Source organism: Mastomys coucha, unplaced genomic scaffold (genome assembly GCF_008632895.1).
Source record: "Mastomys coucha isolate ucsf_1 unplaced genomic scaffold, UCSF_Mcou_1 pScaffold22, whole genome shotgun sequence".
NCBI classification, from domain to species: Eukaryota; Metazoa; Chordata; class Mammalia; order Rodentia; family Muridae; genus Mastomys; species Mastomys coucha.
In genome coordinates, this window is record NW_022196905.1 from 225,683,674 (window position 1) to 225,702,899 (window position 19,226).

At 43.6% G+C, this 19,226-nt stretch overlaps 1 long non-coding RNA gene across 1 annotated transcript; it reads left to right on the forward strand.

Moving 5' to 3' along the window:
• Nucleotides 1-4,028: 4,028 nt before the first annotated feature.
• On the forward strand, nucleotides 4,029-18,790 carry LOC116067868. Its single transcript, XR_004109325.1, has 3 exons — nucleotides 4,029-4,153; nucleotides 14,746-14,842; nucleotides 18,684-18,790. It is a non-coding gene; the product is annotated as an uncharacterized LOC116067868 (long non-coding RNA).
• Nucleotides 18,791-19,226: the final 436 nt, after the last annotated feature.

The window sequence follows — 19,226 nt, forward strand, 5'->3', positions numbered from 1 at the left end:
TGTTAGAGGGTAAGAGCAAATATTTGGGTGAAACAAATGCAAGCAGGCAAACATATTGGGAATTTTGACTTTCAAGTTTCCTTCCGGTAATAATCCCAGCAATGGCTGGGAAAATGAATGTCACTGGAAGGAAATAACTGGTAACCATTCTCATGTAAATAACAGAATTGAGTAAAATAAATATCTAGATAATTCATATTTGCTGTCAAAGGGCTGGCTTGGCATATAAAAGCAACAAAGAGACAGCAGGAAAGACACAAGAATTCTGAAATCTGACCCTCGATTATCACTCCTCTCTGATGCACACCTGTGCATTGGATTCCTGAAGGCTTGACTGAAGGGTAGATTGACAGTACCATAGTTCTTATCAGAGCAAAGTGTGGCTCCCATGGGAGCCTACTGGGTGGTTTAGCTCATGCCTAAATCTTCAACCACCCTACCTCATGACGATCCATGCCCACATCTCTTTCCAACTACAGATCTGCTTCAACAGGACCTGCTGTGCTCTCTTGAAGGCAGAATGCTTCTGTCTATACTCCAGTACAATATACTTATCTTTTTATTTCTAAAGAATGACCTTACCCACACATCCCTCAAGAGCATTAGCCTCTAGTAGGCAAATTCCTAGTCCATGATCCTGACTTCCTCCAGTGGACACCTGACTCTAAACCTGACAGATTCTGTCTTCTGAAAATGTTTGACTGTGTGCTTAGAGTATGGCGGATACATGTTGAAGAGGGCCAGCTTTCAGAGGGTGGCCTATGAGAGGGTTCAGAAAAAATCAGACTATGGTCACTCACCACAATTAGTGTTTGTCAAATATGAATACCATGGAAAGTTGATGGAAGTAGAAATGAAACAAAAGGTCAAAATTGAAAATTGTACAATTAATATAGTCTTGGGGCTTTTATGGAATGGTAAGGCTGAAACTAGTCTTAAAGCAGGAACAACCTGGTTTGGGAGCTGAAGCCAGAAGCTGTGAGTTCTGACTATCTGTGTTTCTGATCAAGACTCACATCCAAAGGAGAAAATGCAAAGTTGGCCTTTGTGGGGTAGTGTGGCTTTCCTTAACTGGTGGGAGTGTGTGTAGAGCCTCATTTAATATTTTACCAGATTATAGTATCTGGAAATACTTCTTTTTCCAGAGAATATTGGGGTACAGAATCATTGATTAATGCTGTACAGCTAAAATCAGTAACATGTGAGGTGGCCAGAGACATCCTGTTACAGCCTTTTAAAGAAGACATGGTGATGGACTTTCTAGGATTCCCTGAGAGAGCCTTGCCTTCCTTCCAGCAAATTTCTTTTACTATTCTTCAGTTGGTTTGTTTTATTTCAAATCAAAAGATTCTCAACTGAAACACCATTCACACACTTATATAAGGAATTAATTTCACCTTTGGCCTCATTTTGAAACGGAACTATAAATTGATGGCATAGCTCCTAAGAAATTAGTGACCTGTAAGGATCAGAATCCATATATACCAAATGAGCTGTGTGCTGGCCTTGGATTGCCATCCCCCTATCTGTGCATCCCATTCACTGGGGCTCTCAGTGCTCAGCCGCGGCCTCTTCTCTAGCTCCCAAGTAGATAATAGAACACTTCTTAAACACCAGGGGTCTGAGGTCGGAAGTGCTCTCACTGAATGCCAAGCAATCCAATGGAGCCATGGCAACAGTGCAGATGTGAGCTCAGTTACCTTGAATCCTGGAGGAGAGAGATTTGCCTATTGGAGACCAGAGTCCCCTGACTAGTCAGAGACAACAGTGTGGGCAAAGCTGTTCTTTAGCACATTTTTCTTGGATATAGAGCAGGAATTTCTCTGTTGGAGTAAGAGATGGGTGGAGCATCTCTCTGGATCATGTAAATCAAAGGAGAGGCCGTGTCTATAGGGGCTTCAAACTTCCTCTCCATCAGGTGATCTTGCTGGCACATCAGTGAACTCCCAGGGAGCTAAGGCCTGAGGGCTGTGCCAGCCTGGGAGACACAGTGATATCCCCAGCTTGAAAATGAAACAAAACACACCCCTCAAAATCCAAACTGCTCTGTCCCAAAAGGATAATATTACCATCACAACAAAGCAAGGGTGATGGAGATGGCTGGTGTGGGGACCTGAGTTTAGATTCCCAGAACCCACATAAAAGGCTAAGCTCTGTAGTGCACCTGCAATCCCAGCATTACCAAGGCAGAGGCAGGAGGAGCCCCAGGGTACACTGGCTTGCTAACCCAGCCAATAGAAAAAGGACTAGGTTCAGTATACTGCTACCCATTCTGAGCTGGAAGACCTTCAGCATCAACCTTACACTGAGATCCAAATCCTTACCACGAAAGTCTGTGTGCTGAGTCCCACCATGACACTTCACACACCTCTACCAAGGGAGTCGACAGGTACATGGTGTGCCTGGGAGCCAGCCTTAGGCCATGTTTAATGGATTACTGATCTGCTATTGTTTTGTTTAGACTGATGATAGTTTTGAAAATATTATTGCTCTTTTTTTTTTTTTTTTTTTTTTGAGACAGGGTTTCTCTGAATAGCTCTGGCTGTCCTGGAACTCACTTTGTAGACTAGGCTGGCCTTGAACTCAGAAATCCACCTGCCTCTGCCTCCCAAGTGCTGGGATTAAAGGCATGTGCCACCACCGCCTGGCATTATTGCTCTTTTTAAAATCAGCAAACATAGTGGATTTAGCTCAACTTTTGGTCTAGGTTCAGTGAGAAACCTTGTCTCAAAAAACAAGTGAAAGACACCACACCTGCTGCCAACTTCTGGCCTACTACACAGGTACATGTGCACACACATATACACACACATAACCGCACGCATGGGCACACACAGCAGCAGCATCACCACCATCACTACCATCACCACCACCACCAGCAGCAATAATAGGCATAATAATAATAGCTCTGTGCTTTGGGAAGTTGTTGCATTTCTAGTACTGTGCTCAGTACCCGAGAGTTATCCTTTCCTGGGTGGTTTGTGTTATCAATGCTGGCACTCATGGAACATGATCATTTCCCAAACAGATATCTCTGAAGACCACTTCAAGCACTTCTCTCTGGAAACAGCATTGTTGTTGTTGTTGTTGTTGCTGCTGCTGCTGCTGTTGCCCTGTGGGGTTCTCCCAGTGTGTACCCCCTGGCCTTGTGTCGTATGGGTGTTAGAAGGGGGAGACATGTTTGCCTTTGAGGAGCTCACAACCAAGTGAAAAAGACAGAAGAGACAGAGGAGAGCACTCGGCCAACTCCCAGCACACTGCACATGCCCTGGGTGCACTTTCCAGAGGGGGTCAGGACAGAATGGATGCAAATGAGCAACTGCTCAGTGCTCTGCATGGGAATAAGCTGGACTCCCAGAAGATGGCTCAGCCCCAGGTGTTTCTCACCTCCCCGACTTCCTGGAGTTCGTTGCCCTTTAGTGTATGTGTGGAGACACCGGTCTATATGCATAACATTTTTGGTAAAGTGTCTGAGAGTGTGGACCCGTTTCCAGGAGGTCTTTACCTATCTTTCTGATCTCACGACCCAGCATAGGGCACTACACCTAGAGGGTGCTCACTGAATGAATTTGTTTGAAGAACACCAAGTCTCCAAGTTAGAGTCATCGTCTTGGTTGTTTTAAAAATAAATGTAACAATTGTGGTTTTTCTGTAAAAGGTATAGGCTGGCATGTTCAAGATGAAGTGTAAATCATTCTAAGTTTGTACTGTGCGAAAGACGCTGAGAGCCCAACCTTTTTTGGGAAGAGGGAAATAGGGAGTTTATATATATATATATAAATTGTAGATGCAGTTAATGGTGAGAATTTTTTCTAATGAGGTGAGCTTAAAATAGCACTGAGCCTCCCCCACCCCTCTCTGGCACTGCATCCCAACCTTTGTGAGGTAAGCTCATGTCTGGACCTCAGCTCCCTGACTCTGATGCTGTCCTTGCTGTCACACAGGCCTTTCTGACACAATCCCCACCCAGTAAGGACAGAATCATGTCATGGCTCCAAAGAGCCTGCATTAGCATCACAGTCCCCTGCTGCTCATTCCCCACTGGAAGACCTCTATACCACCAACCCTGCCCTGAGATCCAAATCCCTACCACAAAAGCCTGTGTGCTCAGTCCTGCCAGGACACTTCACACTGCTGCCAAGGGAGTCCACAGGTACATGGTGTGCCTGGGAGACAGTCCTAGGCCATGTCTATTTTTTTCTTGGATATTTTCCTTATTTGCATTTCAAATGTTTTCCCCTTTCCAGATCTCCCTTTCAGAAATCCCCTATCCCATCCCCTCTCCCCCTGCCTCTAGGAGGGTGCTCCCTTACCCACCCACTCTCATTCTCCTGCTCTGGCATCCCCCTACATTGGGGCATCGAACACTCTCAGGCCTTCCTCCCACTGATGTCCAACAAGGCCATCTTTGGCCACATATGTGGCCAGAGCCCTGGGTCCCTCCATGTGTATTCTTTGGTTGGTGGTCCAGCCCCCAGGAGTTCTGGGGGTTTGGCCTGTTGACACTGTTGCTCCCTCCATAGGGCTGCAAACCTCCTCAGCTCCTTCAGTCCCTTCTCCAACTCCTCCATTGGGGCCCTCGAGCTCAGTCAAATGGTTGACTGCAAGCTTACTCCTCTGCATTTTTCAGGCTCTGGAAGAGCCTCTCAGGAGACAGCCATATCAGGCTTCTATCAGAAAGCACTTCCTAGCATCCACAATAACTTCTGGGTTTGGTGGCTGTATATGGGATGGATCTCCAAGTAGGGCAATCTCTGGCTGGCCTTTCCATCAGTCTCTGCTCCATACTTTATTTCCATATTTCCTCCTGTGACTATTTTGTTCACCCTTCTAAAAAGCACTGAAGCATCCACACTTTGGTCTTCCTTCTTCTTAGGCTTCAATTCTAGTCCACTGATCTACCTGCCTGTCACTGTACCAATGCCATGCAGTTTTTATCACTATTGCTCTGTAGTACAGCATGAGGCCCAGCATGCTGATGCCCCAAGAAGTTCTTTTATTGTTGAAAATAGTGTTCACTATCCTGGATTTTTTGTTATTCCAAATGAATTTGAGAATTGCTCTTTCTAACTCCAAAAATAATTGAGTTGGAATTTTGATGGGGATTGCATTGAATCTGTAGATTGCTTTCAGCAAGATGGCCATATTTACTACATTAATCCTGCCAATCCAAGAGCATGGGAGATCTTTCCATCTTCTGAAGTCTTCTTCGATTGCTTTCTTCAGAGACTCAAAGTTCTTGTCATTACTGCTCTTTCACTTGTTTGGATAGAGTCACACCAAGACACTTTATATTGTTTGTGACTATTGTGAAGGGTGTCATTTTCCTAATTTCTTTCTCAGACTGTTTATCCTTTGAGTACAGGAAAGCTACTGATTTGTTTGACTTAATATTACATCCAGCCACATTGCTGAAGTTGTTTATCAGCTGTAGGAGTTCTCTGGTGGAGTTTTTGGGGTCACTTAAGTATACTATCATATCATCTGCAAATAGTGATTTTTTTGAATTCTTCCTTTCTAATTTGTATCCCTTTGACCTCCTTTTGTTGTCTAATTTCTCTAGCTAGAACTTCAAGTACTATATTGAGTAGAGGGAGAGAGAGTGGGCAGCCTTGTCCAGTCTCTGATTTTAGTGGGATTGGTTCAAGTTTCTTTCCATTTAGTTTGATGTTGACTACTGGCTTACTGTATATTGCTTTTACTGTGTTTAGGTATAGGCCTTGAATTCCTGATTTTTCCAAGACTTTTAACATGAAGGGATGTTGAATTTTGTCAAATGCTTTTTCAGCATTTAATGAAATGATCATGTGTTTTTTTTCTTTGAGTCAGTTTATGTAGTGGATTACTTTGATGGATTTCCATATATTGAACCATCCCTGCATCCCTGGGATGAAGCCTACTTGATCATGATGAATGTTTTGCTGTGTTTTTGGATTCGGTTGGCAAGAATTTTATTGAGTATTTTTGCATCAATATTCATAATGGAAACTGGTCTGAAGTTCTCTTTGTTGGATCTTTGTGTGGTTTTAGAATCAGCATAATTGTGGCTTCATAGAATGAATCAGGTAGTGTTCCTTCTGTTTCTATTTTGTGGAATAGTTTGAAGAGTATTGGCATTAGGTCTTTTTGAAGGTCTGATAGAATTCTGCACTAAACCCATCTGGACCTGGGAGTTTTTTGGTTGGGAGACTTTTGATGACTGCTTCTATTTATATAGGGGTTATGGGATTGTTTAGATGGTTTATCTGATCCTGAATTAATTTTGGTATTTGGTATCTGTCTGGAAAATTGTCCATTTCATCCACATTTTCCAGTTATGTAGAGTATAGGCTTTTGTGGTAGGATCTGATTATTTTTGAATATCCTCAGTTTCTGTTGTTATATCTCCCTTTTCATTTCTGACTTTGTTAATTTGGATACTGTCTCTATGCCCTCTGTTAGTCTGGCTAAGGGTTTATCTATCTTGTTGATTTTCTCAAAGAACCAGATCCTGGTTTTGTTGATTCTTTGTATAGTTCTTTTTGTTTCTACTTGGTTGATTTCAGCCCCGAGTTTGATTATTTCCTGCAGTCTACTCCTCTTGGGTGCATTTGCTTCTTTTTGTTCTAGAGCTTTCAAGTGTACTGTTAAGCTGCTAGTGTATGCTCTGTCCAGTTTCTTTTTGGAGGCACTCAGAGCTGAGTTCTCCTCTTAACACTGTTTAAGTTTGGATATGTGGTACCTTCATTTTCATGAAATTCTAAAAAGTCTTTAATTTCTTTCTTTATTTCTTCCTTGACCAAGTTATCATTGAGTAGAACATTGTTCAGCTTTCATGTGTATGTGTGCTTTCTGTTGTTTTTGTTGCTATTGAAGACCAGCCTTAATTCTTAGTGATTTGATAGGAGGCATGGGATTATTTCAATCTTCTTATAACTGTTGAGGTCTGTTTTGTGACTGATTATATGGTCAACTTTAGAGAAGGTACCATGAGATGCTGAGAAGAAGGTATATCCTTTTGATTTAGGATGAAATGTTCTACAGATATCTGTTAAATCCATTTGGTCTATAACTTCTTTTAGTTTCATTGTGTCTGCTCTGAGCACAGATAGAAACCAGAAGGATATTGTCGCAGGTAGCTCCTCGGTTCTTGTGTACTGGGTTCTGGGCAGATACCTATGAAGCAGCAGTGGTGAACTTACTTGCACTCAAAGGCTTGTCTGCACTCCTGGGAGGGTAGCTCTCTCCTGGCGCTTTTTGGGTATGGAGCACTGTGGACCAGCTCCAGGCACAGACAGAAACTGGAAGGCTCCTGGCCCTCTCTATTTTTAATAGTTTCTTGGTCTTCTATTGTTTTGTTTAAACTAATAATAATTTTTAAAATATTATTGCCCTTTTTAAAATCAGCAAATATAGTGGATTTAGCTCAACTAGTTGAATATTTACCAAGCAGGAAAAGTTAACGTGCATTAATTTTACAATGTAAGGAGATGTTCAAGTCAAACGGCCCTTCCTTGGGGCCCAGCCAATGAATCCAATAACAGCAGCACTACACTTTATTTATAGGTCAGCTTGCTTTTGCTTTGTAAGAAACAATCCCAGAAGAGACTCACTTATCTTACAGATCAACCATTTGAACTCAGAGACTAAACTAAACTATTCTTGGGGTCTTAGCTGGTCTTGCTGGCAAGTAGTCTGGCAACTGGAATTCAAGGGTTGCCTCACACAGGATAACCCCACTTGAGATGTTAGGAAGGAAGCTTGAAGAACTCAGGGTTCTCACCTTGCTGCACTGTCACAGGCAGTGTCCCCCAAGCTAAACTGTAGAAGCTTCTCAAAGTAAGAATCCATGCAGTGATTTTCAAAGGATTTTTGACAAAGGACCAGTTTTTGTTCTTATTGTTTTGTTGGCTTTACTTCTGATCCATCATGAACCTGACAGATCCCAAATGGCTTTATTACCTGTTGAATAAACTGAGTCACTGATGGAATATTTGGATACTTCTGCAATACCAAAATGTGACACAGATTCTAAATTCGGGCCCTTCTGTTCTGTAATGGTCTCACTGCTGCCAGGTAACAATAACATCACACCTTGCATAGCTGTGCTCTGTATACCCATCTCATCCTGTCTTCACTGTTCCTAGCAGGTAGGGAGCTGGGGCTAATGGCTCTGTCTGAATCAGACACTAAGGCCTGGAAAAATAAAGAATGAATCCAAGATCACTAGGCTAGGTCAGGCATTGGCTCTTTGACCTCTGTGTGCCCTTGAGCAAGGCTAGCAACAAGTTTGCTTCTCATCCCACACCGAATGGCCCCCTACATGCACTTTTACAAACTAGAAGAGTAGGAGGCACCTATAATCCCATTACTACAGAGGCAAAGGCAAGGGGAACGTCTCAGAGTTCCAGGCCAGCCAAGGCTACATAGTGAAACCCTGTCTCAATAAACGAACAAGCCAATAATGTCACTTAAAGCAACCAGCTTTGTAGTTACATGGTGTACCTGAAACAGAGCCTGAAGGATTGCCTGATGGAAGCACCTGTGCGTTAGGGGCATGCATTACTTACATAACCAGACTCCCTCTCTCACCTCCCTGCCCTGTGCTAAGATAAATAAATTCCAAACATCCTGTTTCATAGATAAGCATTTAATGGGCTCTTCATTGTCCTGCTGGAAATATACAAGTCCTGGGGAGCAATGAGAAGGTGTCTTCTTGGTGTTTCAGAGTGAAGCTGCTCATACATCACCATCCCAGACCCTGCCCTGTGCAGCCTTTAGCCTGTTCTCCTCCGCACAAAGTCAGAGGAGAGACGTGAGGGCAAGGGGATGCATCCATAATGTGAAGAGGCTCCCGTCCACCTCTGCCATCCTGGGGTGTCCAGCAAATGAGCACAGAGCATTCACCACAGTATGTGCCCTGCATGTGACTCAGAAAATGGTGTCTACCTCTGTCTCAGGGTTTAATCTAGGTTTGTCTGTGGGACTCAAATCCTGCCCATCTGTAGTGTTGGGCCACACACTTCCTATAGTGTTAGAAGAGGTATAGCCTTCCTAATCTCCCTCTTGGGGGCCTCTCACCCTGATTTAGCAATTTTCTCAGCCATGCCCCTGCTAGCTTCCAAGCAAGACACAGCACCCTAGTATGCAGATCTGCAATGTAATGCCTCGGCTAAATATGAGTTGGGGCCACAGTTAGGTAGGAAGGTTTTGCAAACTAAGTCACAGTGGGATCTGAAGCTCAGCAAGGGTACTTTGATCCTTGCAGTCCTAGAACCCCAGGTCTCTGGAAAGGGGGAGCGGGAGTCTTAGGCCACCATTCTGTGCAGTGCTGGAGGATAGCACTATGTCTTTGTTAATTTTATATATGCACTAACAGATGGAACTTTCTTTACAGAGAAGCTTCAAAAGCAAAAACACAAGAGGAAGTTACATAGTTACATCATTCAAACCTGATTCCCAGACATGGACATTAGGTTGTAAATGAGGAAGCTGAGGTTCAAAATAAGAGTAGCATGATCAAGGTTGCCCAGCTGGCAATAGGCAGATACGACGCCAGCACCTGGGATTTTTTTCCCTCTGGGCTGGGGATATTCCTAGCAACTCACTTGAGTTCCTTTCTATTTTCAGTTTCCCCTGGTCACGAGTACAAGGTATGCCTGTGTGATGGTTTGTATATGCTTGGCCCAGAGAGTGGCACTGTTGGGAGGTATGGCCTTGTTGGAGTAGGTGTGGCCTTGTGGTGTGGGCTTGTTCTAGCTGCTTGGGAGCCAGTATTCTACTAGCAATCTTCAGATCAAGATATAGAACTCTCAGCAACTCCTGAACCATGGCTGCCTGGATGCTGCCATGTTCCAGCCCTGATGATAATGGACTGAACCTCTGAACCTGTAAGCCAGTCCCAATTAAATGTTGTCCTTATAAGAGTTGCCTTGGTCATGGTGCCTGTTCACAGTAGTAAACCCTAACTAAGACCGCCTGCATACAATGGGAACACTTGGAGAGTCCTGATTACTACCCTGCAGTATTGCACATTCACTCTGCTGGGAAGACATTGCAGATGCCAATGTGGCTGCCTCTCTGTGGCTGCCATGATCTTCTTGATCTAATGCCATATCAGAGGGGTTCCCCTGCCTTCTCTTGATTAAGTGGCTTTTTGCCTGTCCTTACCAATCCATGCCAGGCATCTCCTTTCCACATCTTATTTTCTTTCATAGCCCTTATTAGTAACTGAACTTGTCTTGTTTATTTATTTGTTAGATTAATTAACTATGAAGTCATGAGATCAGGGACTGTGTCTGTCTGATCTACCACTTATTTCTCAGATCATAGCACCCTGCCTGTCACAAAGCTGGCACTTAATAAATCTACAAGTGAGTGAGTGTTTACTTCATTTTGTGTACTAGACACAAGCCTTTTGGAAGAATTGCAATGTGTTTATGTTCAATGGTGTTTGTCACCACAAGTTGCCCCTGATGACATTCATCACATCTGTGAAGGATCTTCATGAATCCCTCGTCTATGGTATGCTCACTGTTTAACTGCTCTAGCAGCATCACTGTTGAACAGAAGAACCAGAGGATACGCATCCAGACCCACTTGGCCTTGGTTTCCTGGGTAACCAAGGTTGTGTGCTTAGATACACATGACCAAGCAAGACTCTCCCAAGGGACATGGGCATTGAGGACTCAGGCACTAGCTGCATATTTTTTACTCTATGAAGTAGTTATAGCCCAAGACAATGAAAAACAGCTCAGTGGTTTGATCTCTGGGCCAGGCCCAAAGACTCACTAGAAAGACCCCCAGCCCCCATATTGGGTTTTTATACTCAAGTTCATGGACACTTGTTCTGCTATCTGCAGAAGATGTACTTCTGCATTAATCTATATATTTTTGTGATTACTCTTGAGATCTAGCAAAAATTGAATGGCATATTATTGTATGCATGGAGCCAAATCATAACTGGTATGTTAGTGTAAGTACGTTCTCGATCAGGGCAATTGGTTAGTAAAACATAACATCTGTAAATATTTATACATACAACATTGAAGCACCTCAACATACCAAGCACCCCAATATATAAAATATATGAAATTACCATCACTGAAAGAAAAACTCAAAAAGCAATATAATAATGGGAAGAATGTTAAAGCTCTCTCTCAGTAATGATCTGTCACACAGAGAGTCAATAGGAAAGCAGCCAATGCACACAACACTATAGACCAATGGACCTGACAGGTGTGTACAGCACTATAGACCAATGGACCTGACAGGTGTGTACAGCTCTATAGACCAATGGACCTGACAGGTATACAAAACACTATAGACTAATGGACCTAACAGATGTGCACAGTACTATAGACCAATGGACCTAACAGGTGTACACAGTACTATAGACCAATGGACCTGACAGGTGTACACAGCACTATAAACCAATGGGCCTGACAGGTGTGTATAGCTCTATAGACCAATGGATATGACAGGTGTGCACAGCACTATAGACCAATGGACCTGACAGGTATACAAAACATTATAGACTAATGGACCTAACAGGTGTGCACAGTACTATAGACCAATGGACCTAACAGGTGTACACAGCACTATAGACCAGTGGACCTAACAGGTGTGCACAGTACTATAGACCAATGGACCTGACAGGTGTGCACAGCACTATAGACCAGTGGACCTAACAGGTGTGCACAGCACTATAGACCAATGCACCTGACAGGTGTGCACAGCACTATAGACCAATGGACCTAACAGGTGTGCACAATACTATAGACTAGTGGACCTAACAGGTGTACAAAACACTATAGATCAATGGACCTAACGGGTGTATACAGCGTATTCTATGCCAAGGCAGCAGAACATGGTCTTTTCAAGTGGACACAGAACATTCTCCAGGGCAGACTGTGGCTTAGACCACAAAACATCTCTTAACAATGTAAGAAGATTGGAACTATTCAACTTCATTTCTGACAACAGTGCCATGAAGCTAACAACAAGTAATGGGACAGTTGAAAAAGTCACAAAGAGAAAGTAAGTGATGCACTGCTAAAACCAATACATGGTGAAGAAATCGGAAATCAGAAACCATGGAAATAAAAACGTGAGCTACCACCAGTCAAGGGCTGGCATCAGGATCCTGGTAGAAGCTGTAAGAAGCAAGTTTACAGCTCTAAATGGCTGATTTAGTGAGACGAGACCTTAAGTAAACAGCCAACTTCATGCTGCAAAGAAGTAGGAAAAGAACAACCAAGTGTACAAACAAACTCTCCAAACCGCTGAAGAAAGCTGTTAGGACTAGAAGAAAAGTCAACAAAGAAGAGGCAGAAATGCAATGAAAATATTGAACAAAACAGGATCTGGGTTTTGAAAATGAAGTAAAGTTGACAAACCTTTAGCTACACTAACCAAGAAGGGGAAAGAGCTCAAATAAATGAGACTGGAGTGCAGATCACAGGAAGGATGTGATCAAAAGCCATTACCTGTGTGGAGTAACCTAAGTCTTAGGTCCTAAAGGAAATGGGTAAGTCCTGAGACAAACTCAACCTATCAAAACTGAATCCTTAAGAAACAGAGTCTGAACAGGGCAACAGTGATTTAGGAGACCGGTCTATCAATCAAAGCCTCGTAGCCCAAAAAGGCCCAGGACCCAGCAGAGCCTTTGGAAAATTCTACCAGATTACCCAGAGTCCTCTTCCAAAAAATGAAGAAGAGATGACCTTCTGAAATCATTCTGCACAGGTAAAATCCAGATCTGGAGCATCATTCAAATCAGGGTACTGCGGGAAAATAACAGACCAAGATTACTGAACAAAGTGGATGCAAAAACCCTCAGCAAAACACCAATAAGCAGGCCAGAGCAAATAAAGAGTGAGCTCTGAGATGTAAGGACAGGTAAGCATGTGCAGATCAAAAGAAAAGACATACACTAGCAGTCTAAAGATAAAGTCAAGTTCTCATCTCAGTAGATGCAAGAAAGAGTTTGACACCCTTTAGGGAAATGCTCCAAACCAGGTCACAGAAGAATGCACCTCAGTACCCTAAAGGTCACAGTGCACAGGCACTTGGTGCTACATGGTGGGAAGCCCCACACCTCTGTGAGATCAGCAGCGTGCGCACCACTTCAGGTAGCACCATGCTGGGAGTCCTAGTGAAAGCAACTAAGCAAGAGCAAGACGTGAAATGCACCTCAAATGGAGAAGATGTAAAGTTACCTATGTTTGTCACAGACACAACCCTATACAAAGAAATCTGAGAGGGACAAAAGGCTGTCAAAGCTAAATTCAGGAAACAAAAATCAATAAAAATGAACAAGATCCAGGCTTGTGTCTAGACACTAACAATGGGATAGAAGTGGACATCTTAAGCCACTCACAAAAATTAACTTCAAGTGGATTAAGGGCTTAGATTTAAGATGTGAAAGCAGAAAATTCTTAGAAGAAAAACAGGGAAGAAACCCTTAATATGGGGCTTTTTAGGACAAGGTCACAAGACCTCAGAAACAAAAGCTGAAATGAGTGGGTGGCACCAGATGATGCACAGGCAAGGGCATAGTAGGTGAAGAGGCAGCGCACAGAAAGAAAAACCCCACAGACCGCATATCTAATGCTGGGCTCCTATCAAACTGTACAAGGAACTCACGTATTCCAACACGTAGGATTATTACTCAGCCATAAAAACAGAAGAGAATTTGTTACTTGTGACATGTTTTGGGGAATCTAAAGTATAGAAAAACAAATGATCCACACCCACACTTTCATGTTTATTAGTTTTTAATATTAATCAATATATCAATATATATTAGTTTTTATTATGTATATGCATTGTGTATTTGTGTGTGTGCAAATGGATATGTGAAAGTATGGGTAACCAAAGAGACCAAAAGAGGACATGGAATCCCCTGGAGCTGGAGTTACAAATAACTGTGAACCTCCTCACATGGATTCTGGGAAGTGGACTTGGGCCCTCTGCGAGATTGGCAAGCACTCTTAACCACTGAGCCATCTCTCCAGCCCATATACCTCCACTTATATGTGGACTCACTAAAAAGTCAAACTGACAGAAGTGAAAAGTAGAATGATGGGTCCCCCAGAGTTAGGAGATGGGGGTTGGGTAAGGATATATGGGTCCAAGGGCACAAATTTGGGGGGACTTGATGGATGTTCAGGTTTCTGGTCTCATGCAGCTTGAGGTTATGAAGAGCAGTGATCTATCACATATTTGGGACTGGCTGAGAAAATGTTCTCAAATCTTCTCAGCAGACAGTAAGAAGGGTGGCACTATGTGAGATGATGGATAGGTTGGTGGCTGGCATTGTAACCATCTTGAAACGACATGAGTGTCAGACACTGCACAGCCCTAAGTCATGTATTCTTGTTACTATTTGTCAATAGAGCTGTAGATAGCATTGAAAACTAATTTAAAACTTAGTAACTGTCACTTCATTTCTGCCGGAGAGAGAGGAAGGTCCTAGATGCATTTCTCTTTTCTTCATCAGATCAGCTTAAGCGTTTATACAACCAAAGCCCCTAGGCCTAGGACTTGCAGAACTTTCTATGGAGAAAATCTTGCATACTGGCGGTTCCCAGGGACAAGAATGAGCAACAAATGTGTCATGATTGGCCAGCATCATCATGTTTCTTAATTAATTGATTTCCCCATTTATAAATCAAGAGTGATAGAAGCTCTGCTTCCAGGGTTTTCTAAAATTGGAAGACGCTGCTATGATATGTTCCTCAATGGTGTTGTGTTTGTCTATAGTGCATGAGACCATGGGTTCTATCCCCAGCCGAAGGAAGATCTGAAGAAGCAGACTGGATCTCTGCTTGCTTTCCTCTGAGGATGAACATGAGCCCAGGTAGGCAGTCTGCATGTGAGCCAGGCCTGGTAAGAGGGAAGGAAGGAGTGGGAGGGAGGTTGGGGCTATGACTGGAGACCATGAGGAGGAAGGGAAATGGCTGCTGGAAGCAGTAAAACCCTAATTGCTGGAAGCAGTAAAGCCCTAATTGCCCTGGGATTTCTGGAGTGTAGGCAGACTGGTTCCTGGTGGCTTCAGAGATTCAGGGCCACATAGATGTACAAGTGCCCAGCCCTCTTGAAGACTCCAGGCTCCTCTCTCCTATGTCTGCATGATGGATTAGCCCACCAAGGGACTCAAACTTGAGTGGACTATTGGGAGGTGGTAGAACTGGAGAGGCCTTGATGGAGGTAGTGGGGCAATGGCTGTAGCTTGTGCTACCTCTTGGTATAACTGCTCTCTGTTCCTGTCTACCATGAAGTGAGTAGCCTCGCTACACGCTCCCATTGCCACAGCATGCACCTTCACCTTAAGTCCAGAAGCAGCAGAGTCAAGGACTGTAGACTGAGTCTTCTGAGACAAAACAAATAATTCCTCCTTAAAATTCTTTATGTTGGGTTTCATATCACAGCAACAACATGTATATCTCAGATAACACACTCTCCAAATTTGAGGGAAGGACGGTCTTTGCCTGGCTAGCTTTCAGAGAAAAAAATCTTAATCTTTCCTCTGTAGAATTTAGGTTTTTATGTTTTTTAAGTTTAACTCCTTTGTGAATTCAACATCATGCACCCAATCCCATTCATCTCCCTGTCTCTTTACCTGCCCTCTACCCTTTCTACCTCCACCCCTCCCCCAAAGAAAACATTTTTTGTGGAAGCTGTAGTGTGAAACAGTGTGTTCCACAGTATCACTTGCAAATGTTCATTGCAGTGAATCATTGGTCTGGTTCAAGGCTTCTGGCTTCTGTTATCCTATGCTGGATCCTCACCAGGACTCTTCTCAGATATCCTGTTGTTTCCCAGTGTCATGGAGATCCTGCAGCTCTGGATCTGTAGACCGGCCCCTTCACATGCTCCAGCAGTTCATAGATGGGATAGATGTTAGGGAGGCTAATTCGTAGCCCTGGATCTGGGCCTGGGTGGTAACTAAGATAGTCAGCCTGCCAACTCTCCTGAACCCACAGCACCAGATGCTACTTGTGGCATCCCAGGGCCTCTAGGAGTCTGGGGTAGTCCCAGGAGTACCATGCCTCACCCTTGCTTCATGACACCAGGCTGGGGGTCAGTTCAGCTTGTTCTCCATCCAGGCCCTGTAACATCTGTAGAATTTAGATTTTAAATTCTCAAAGGGGTTAAAAATATAAAATGTAGAAGGATTGAAGAGATAATCTGAACCAGAGCTTTTATCTTCTGGGTGATGGAGTATATCTGTGAATCCACAGCTGGCCTGATGTTTAGATAGCCTATGTCTGCAATTCTGCAGCTGCTTTGCTCTATATTTCAAAATGAGGGAACCATCTCATAGGATGGAGTTCCATGATTCTGTGATGCCTATAAGCATGCCTGGAAACCAGCATCCACCCACCAAGCCTACAGAAAATGGTTATACACGGACACTCAAGAACAATGCTAGCCCTAAAGAAGTTCTCTTTTCCTAGAGGTCTGTACCTCTTCCTCGTGCTTCTCCATTCTGTCTTCTCTTTCATACCATGTTCCTCTAGCCTGTTTGGAGTTTGATGTTAGCTTTTTCAGTTTGTTACTTGAGGGGCAGCATCATCTTCTAATTGGCCTTCCTGCCTCTGGTCCCTCCCTCCCCAGTTTAGTTCTGTAATGTCACCAGATCATAGCCATTAAATGCAAATGAAAAACACCACTAGACTTTCTGAAACCCGGAGGTTTAGGGAAGCTGTTTCCCTGTTGGCAGCTCTATTTTAAGAAAGAGGTCTGGCAAGTCTGAAAGGTGGAGCCTACCTAGAAGCTGGTTGCTGGACAGGTTGTTATCCTTATGCACTCCCAGTCTTGTTCTGGTCCACCTTGATTTGTGCAGCCTCCATCCATGCTCTACCACCATGAGCTGAGATGCCTCACCAGGTCTTCCCTGCTGTTATTGGCTAAAACCTTCTGACTGTGAGCCAGTAATCCTTGCCCACTTCAGTTGTTTCTATCAGGGGACCACTGTGTGATCACAGTGACAACATAACTAAGACACCCTCTATCACACAGCATAGTTATTTATCCAACTAACAAGTTAATATTGATAATAGCAAGTAAGGAAGCTTCATCCTCCTGAGTGTGACACACACCATTTCCTGAGCAAGTTCCCAAATTGTTTTGAATTCTGCCTCTGCTGAGTGAGTCCACTCATTTTGACTTGCTGTTCCCTAAAGAAATGAGACCCCCTTGAGGGAGAGGTCTATTTCATTAGCTTGTTGGTTTGCTGAATGAGCAAGTGAGTAGTCAAAGTGTTAACAGGGCACCTCGGCAGGCACATAAGGAGACACTCACTCTCAGGGACAAGCCTGAGGACTTGTTTTCCTCCTGCTAGTCTGGACTGCTGGCAGGCCAGAGGATCCAAGGCATGCAAAGGAGGGTTTGTTGGGTGAGCTGTCCGTGGTGCTGAAAGAAACCATCCGTGGTCCAGGGTTCAATTTAGAAAGTCTGTCTCTGGTTTCCTTTGCCCTGTGCAGCCTCAGAGTTCCATAATCTTTGCTTCCATGGGGCTGGGGAATGTAGCACACCACAGGGTCCAGGATGTACTCCAAAATGTGCCAAGGAAACCAGACATAAAATGTCTCTGCCATTTGGTTTCAGAAAAACAGGTGCTGTGCAATATTAGGTGGCCAGGGAAGTCTAAAATTATCCACCTCCAACTCTGTGGGCCCATTATAAGGTGTGCTATCCAAATTGGCTCTGTAAATAATATCCAGGATCTTCAAATGTCTCTGGGATGGCTTTCAATCCTGAGAGCTAGCAGTTCTTGAGTTATTCTGGGTCTACCCAAAACCGTGTAGACTCATTTTAACAACTCAAAACATCACTAAATAATATGAATGGCCTCCACTCATGTTGCCAAAATTCTATACCAGTTAAAACTCTCCCACTGGGTGTTACCTTACACAACACAGCCTGAACCCAGACCTGCATTAAAGGGAAGTGTACAGGGTCCTTCTGAGAGAACCTGCATGAAGAAGGAGTTCTGTTTTCATTTGAGTCTGAAATATCCTCTATGGGCTTCTTATTTGAATGCCTGTCCCCAAATGGTGGTACTATTTGGGGAATGCTGTAGCCCTTTAAGAAGTGCAACCTAGCTGGTGGAAGTAGGCCACTCAAGGATGCTTCTAGAAATCAGAGGTCAACTAGCTAGAGCTCAGCCTTGGTTCTGGTGATGCTCTTTCTGATGTCTGGTCTGTCACGATGTGAGAGCATCCTGCATCACACACTCCCACCAATATCAACGGAGCTGCCCACCATGCCTTCCCCACCAAGGTAAGCTCAAACCTGCAGTCAGAGTCAACTTTTCCTTATTGAAGTTGCTTCTTCCAGGTGTCCTGCCAGAGCGATGCACAGGTAACTGGCATTGCTTCTCATTTCCATACTGAGCAGTGAGAGTTAAATGTTGTGCTGGTCATTTGTGTGTGATCTTTCAGTTTGATTCCTTCCATATACCCATAGACTCTGTTTAATGACTCTCATATAAGAGATACATAGAATCCTGATGTGTCAGACCTCAAAGATGGAACTTACCCAACTAATCTGTACATTTAATAAGGAAATTTAGTAATCTGGAATTAAGTAAGAAGGGTTTTTGGATCAGGGTCACACCATGAGCTGGTGGCAGAGCTGGAGACAGGCTGATGTTTTATGGCTCCCAAACAAACGTTCACACTTCCTTCCCACAGGCTGATGACCCGAATTTTTTTTTTTTGAAGACCTGAAGATTATGTTTTGAAGACCATATAGAGAGAAAGTGGCCATCAATAAAACACTGTAATGTTTATGTCCCACACCTGCTGCTTTGAACAGTGACCATGAGGTAGGTTCCCTCTTCACTGCTCTTCCACTGTTGGCTGCTGTTCCCTGTTGTGGCCATCACCAGGATCCCTTCCCTTCTACAAAGAGTGGCTGAGTAATTGGTCCAAGGCTACAGAGATACTAAGTGACTAAATAAGCCTTCAGATTTAGACTTGACTCCAAACCATGTTCCTTTTCCCGGCACAGTCTCTTGCCTGCCTACTTTCTTCCTTAGCTTGCTTCCTTTGAAAACATTTGGTTTTATGATCATCCACATGAAATGCACTAAATCTCTGGTGGTTACAGCATTTTACACTTTGTAGCAGATGCAGCAAGCAGATCCGTGCCTGAGGTAAATCACAAACTGAGAGTGAACTAGTGGGCTGGTCCTTTGTTGTCTTATTATCTTAATTATGGCAGCTTAGTAGAGT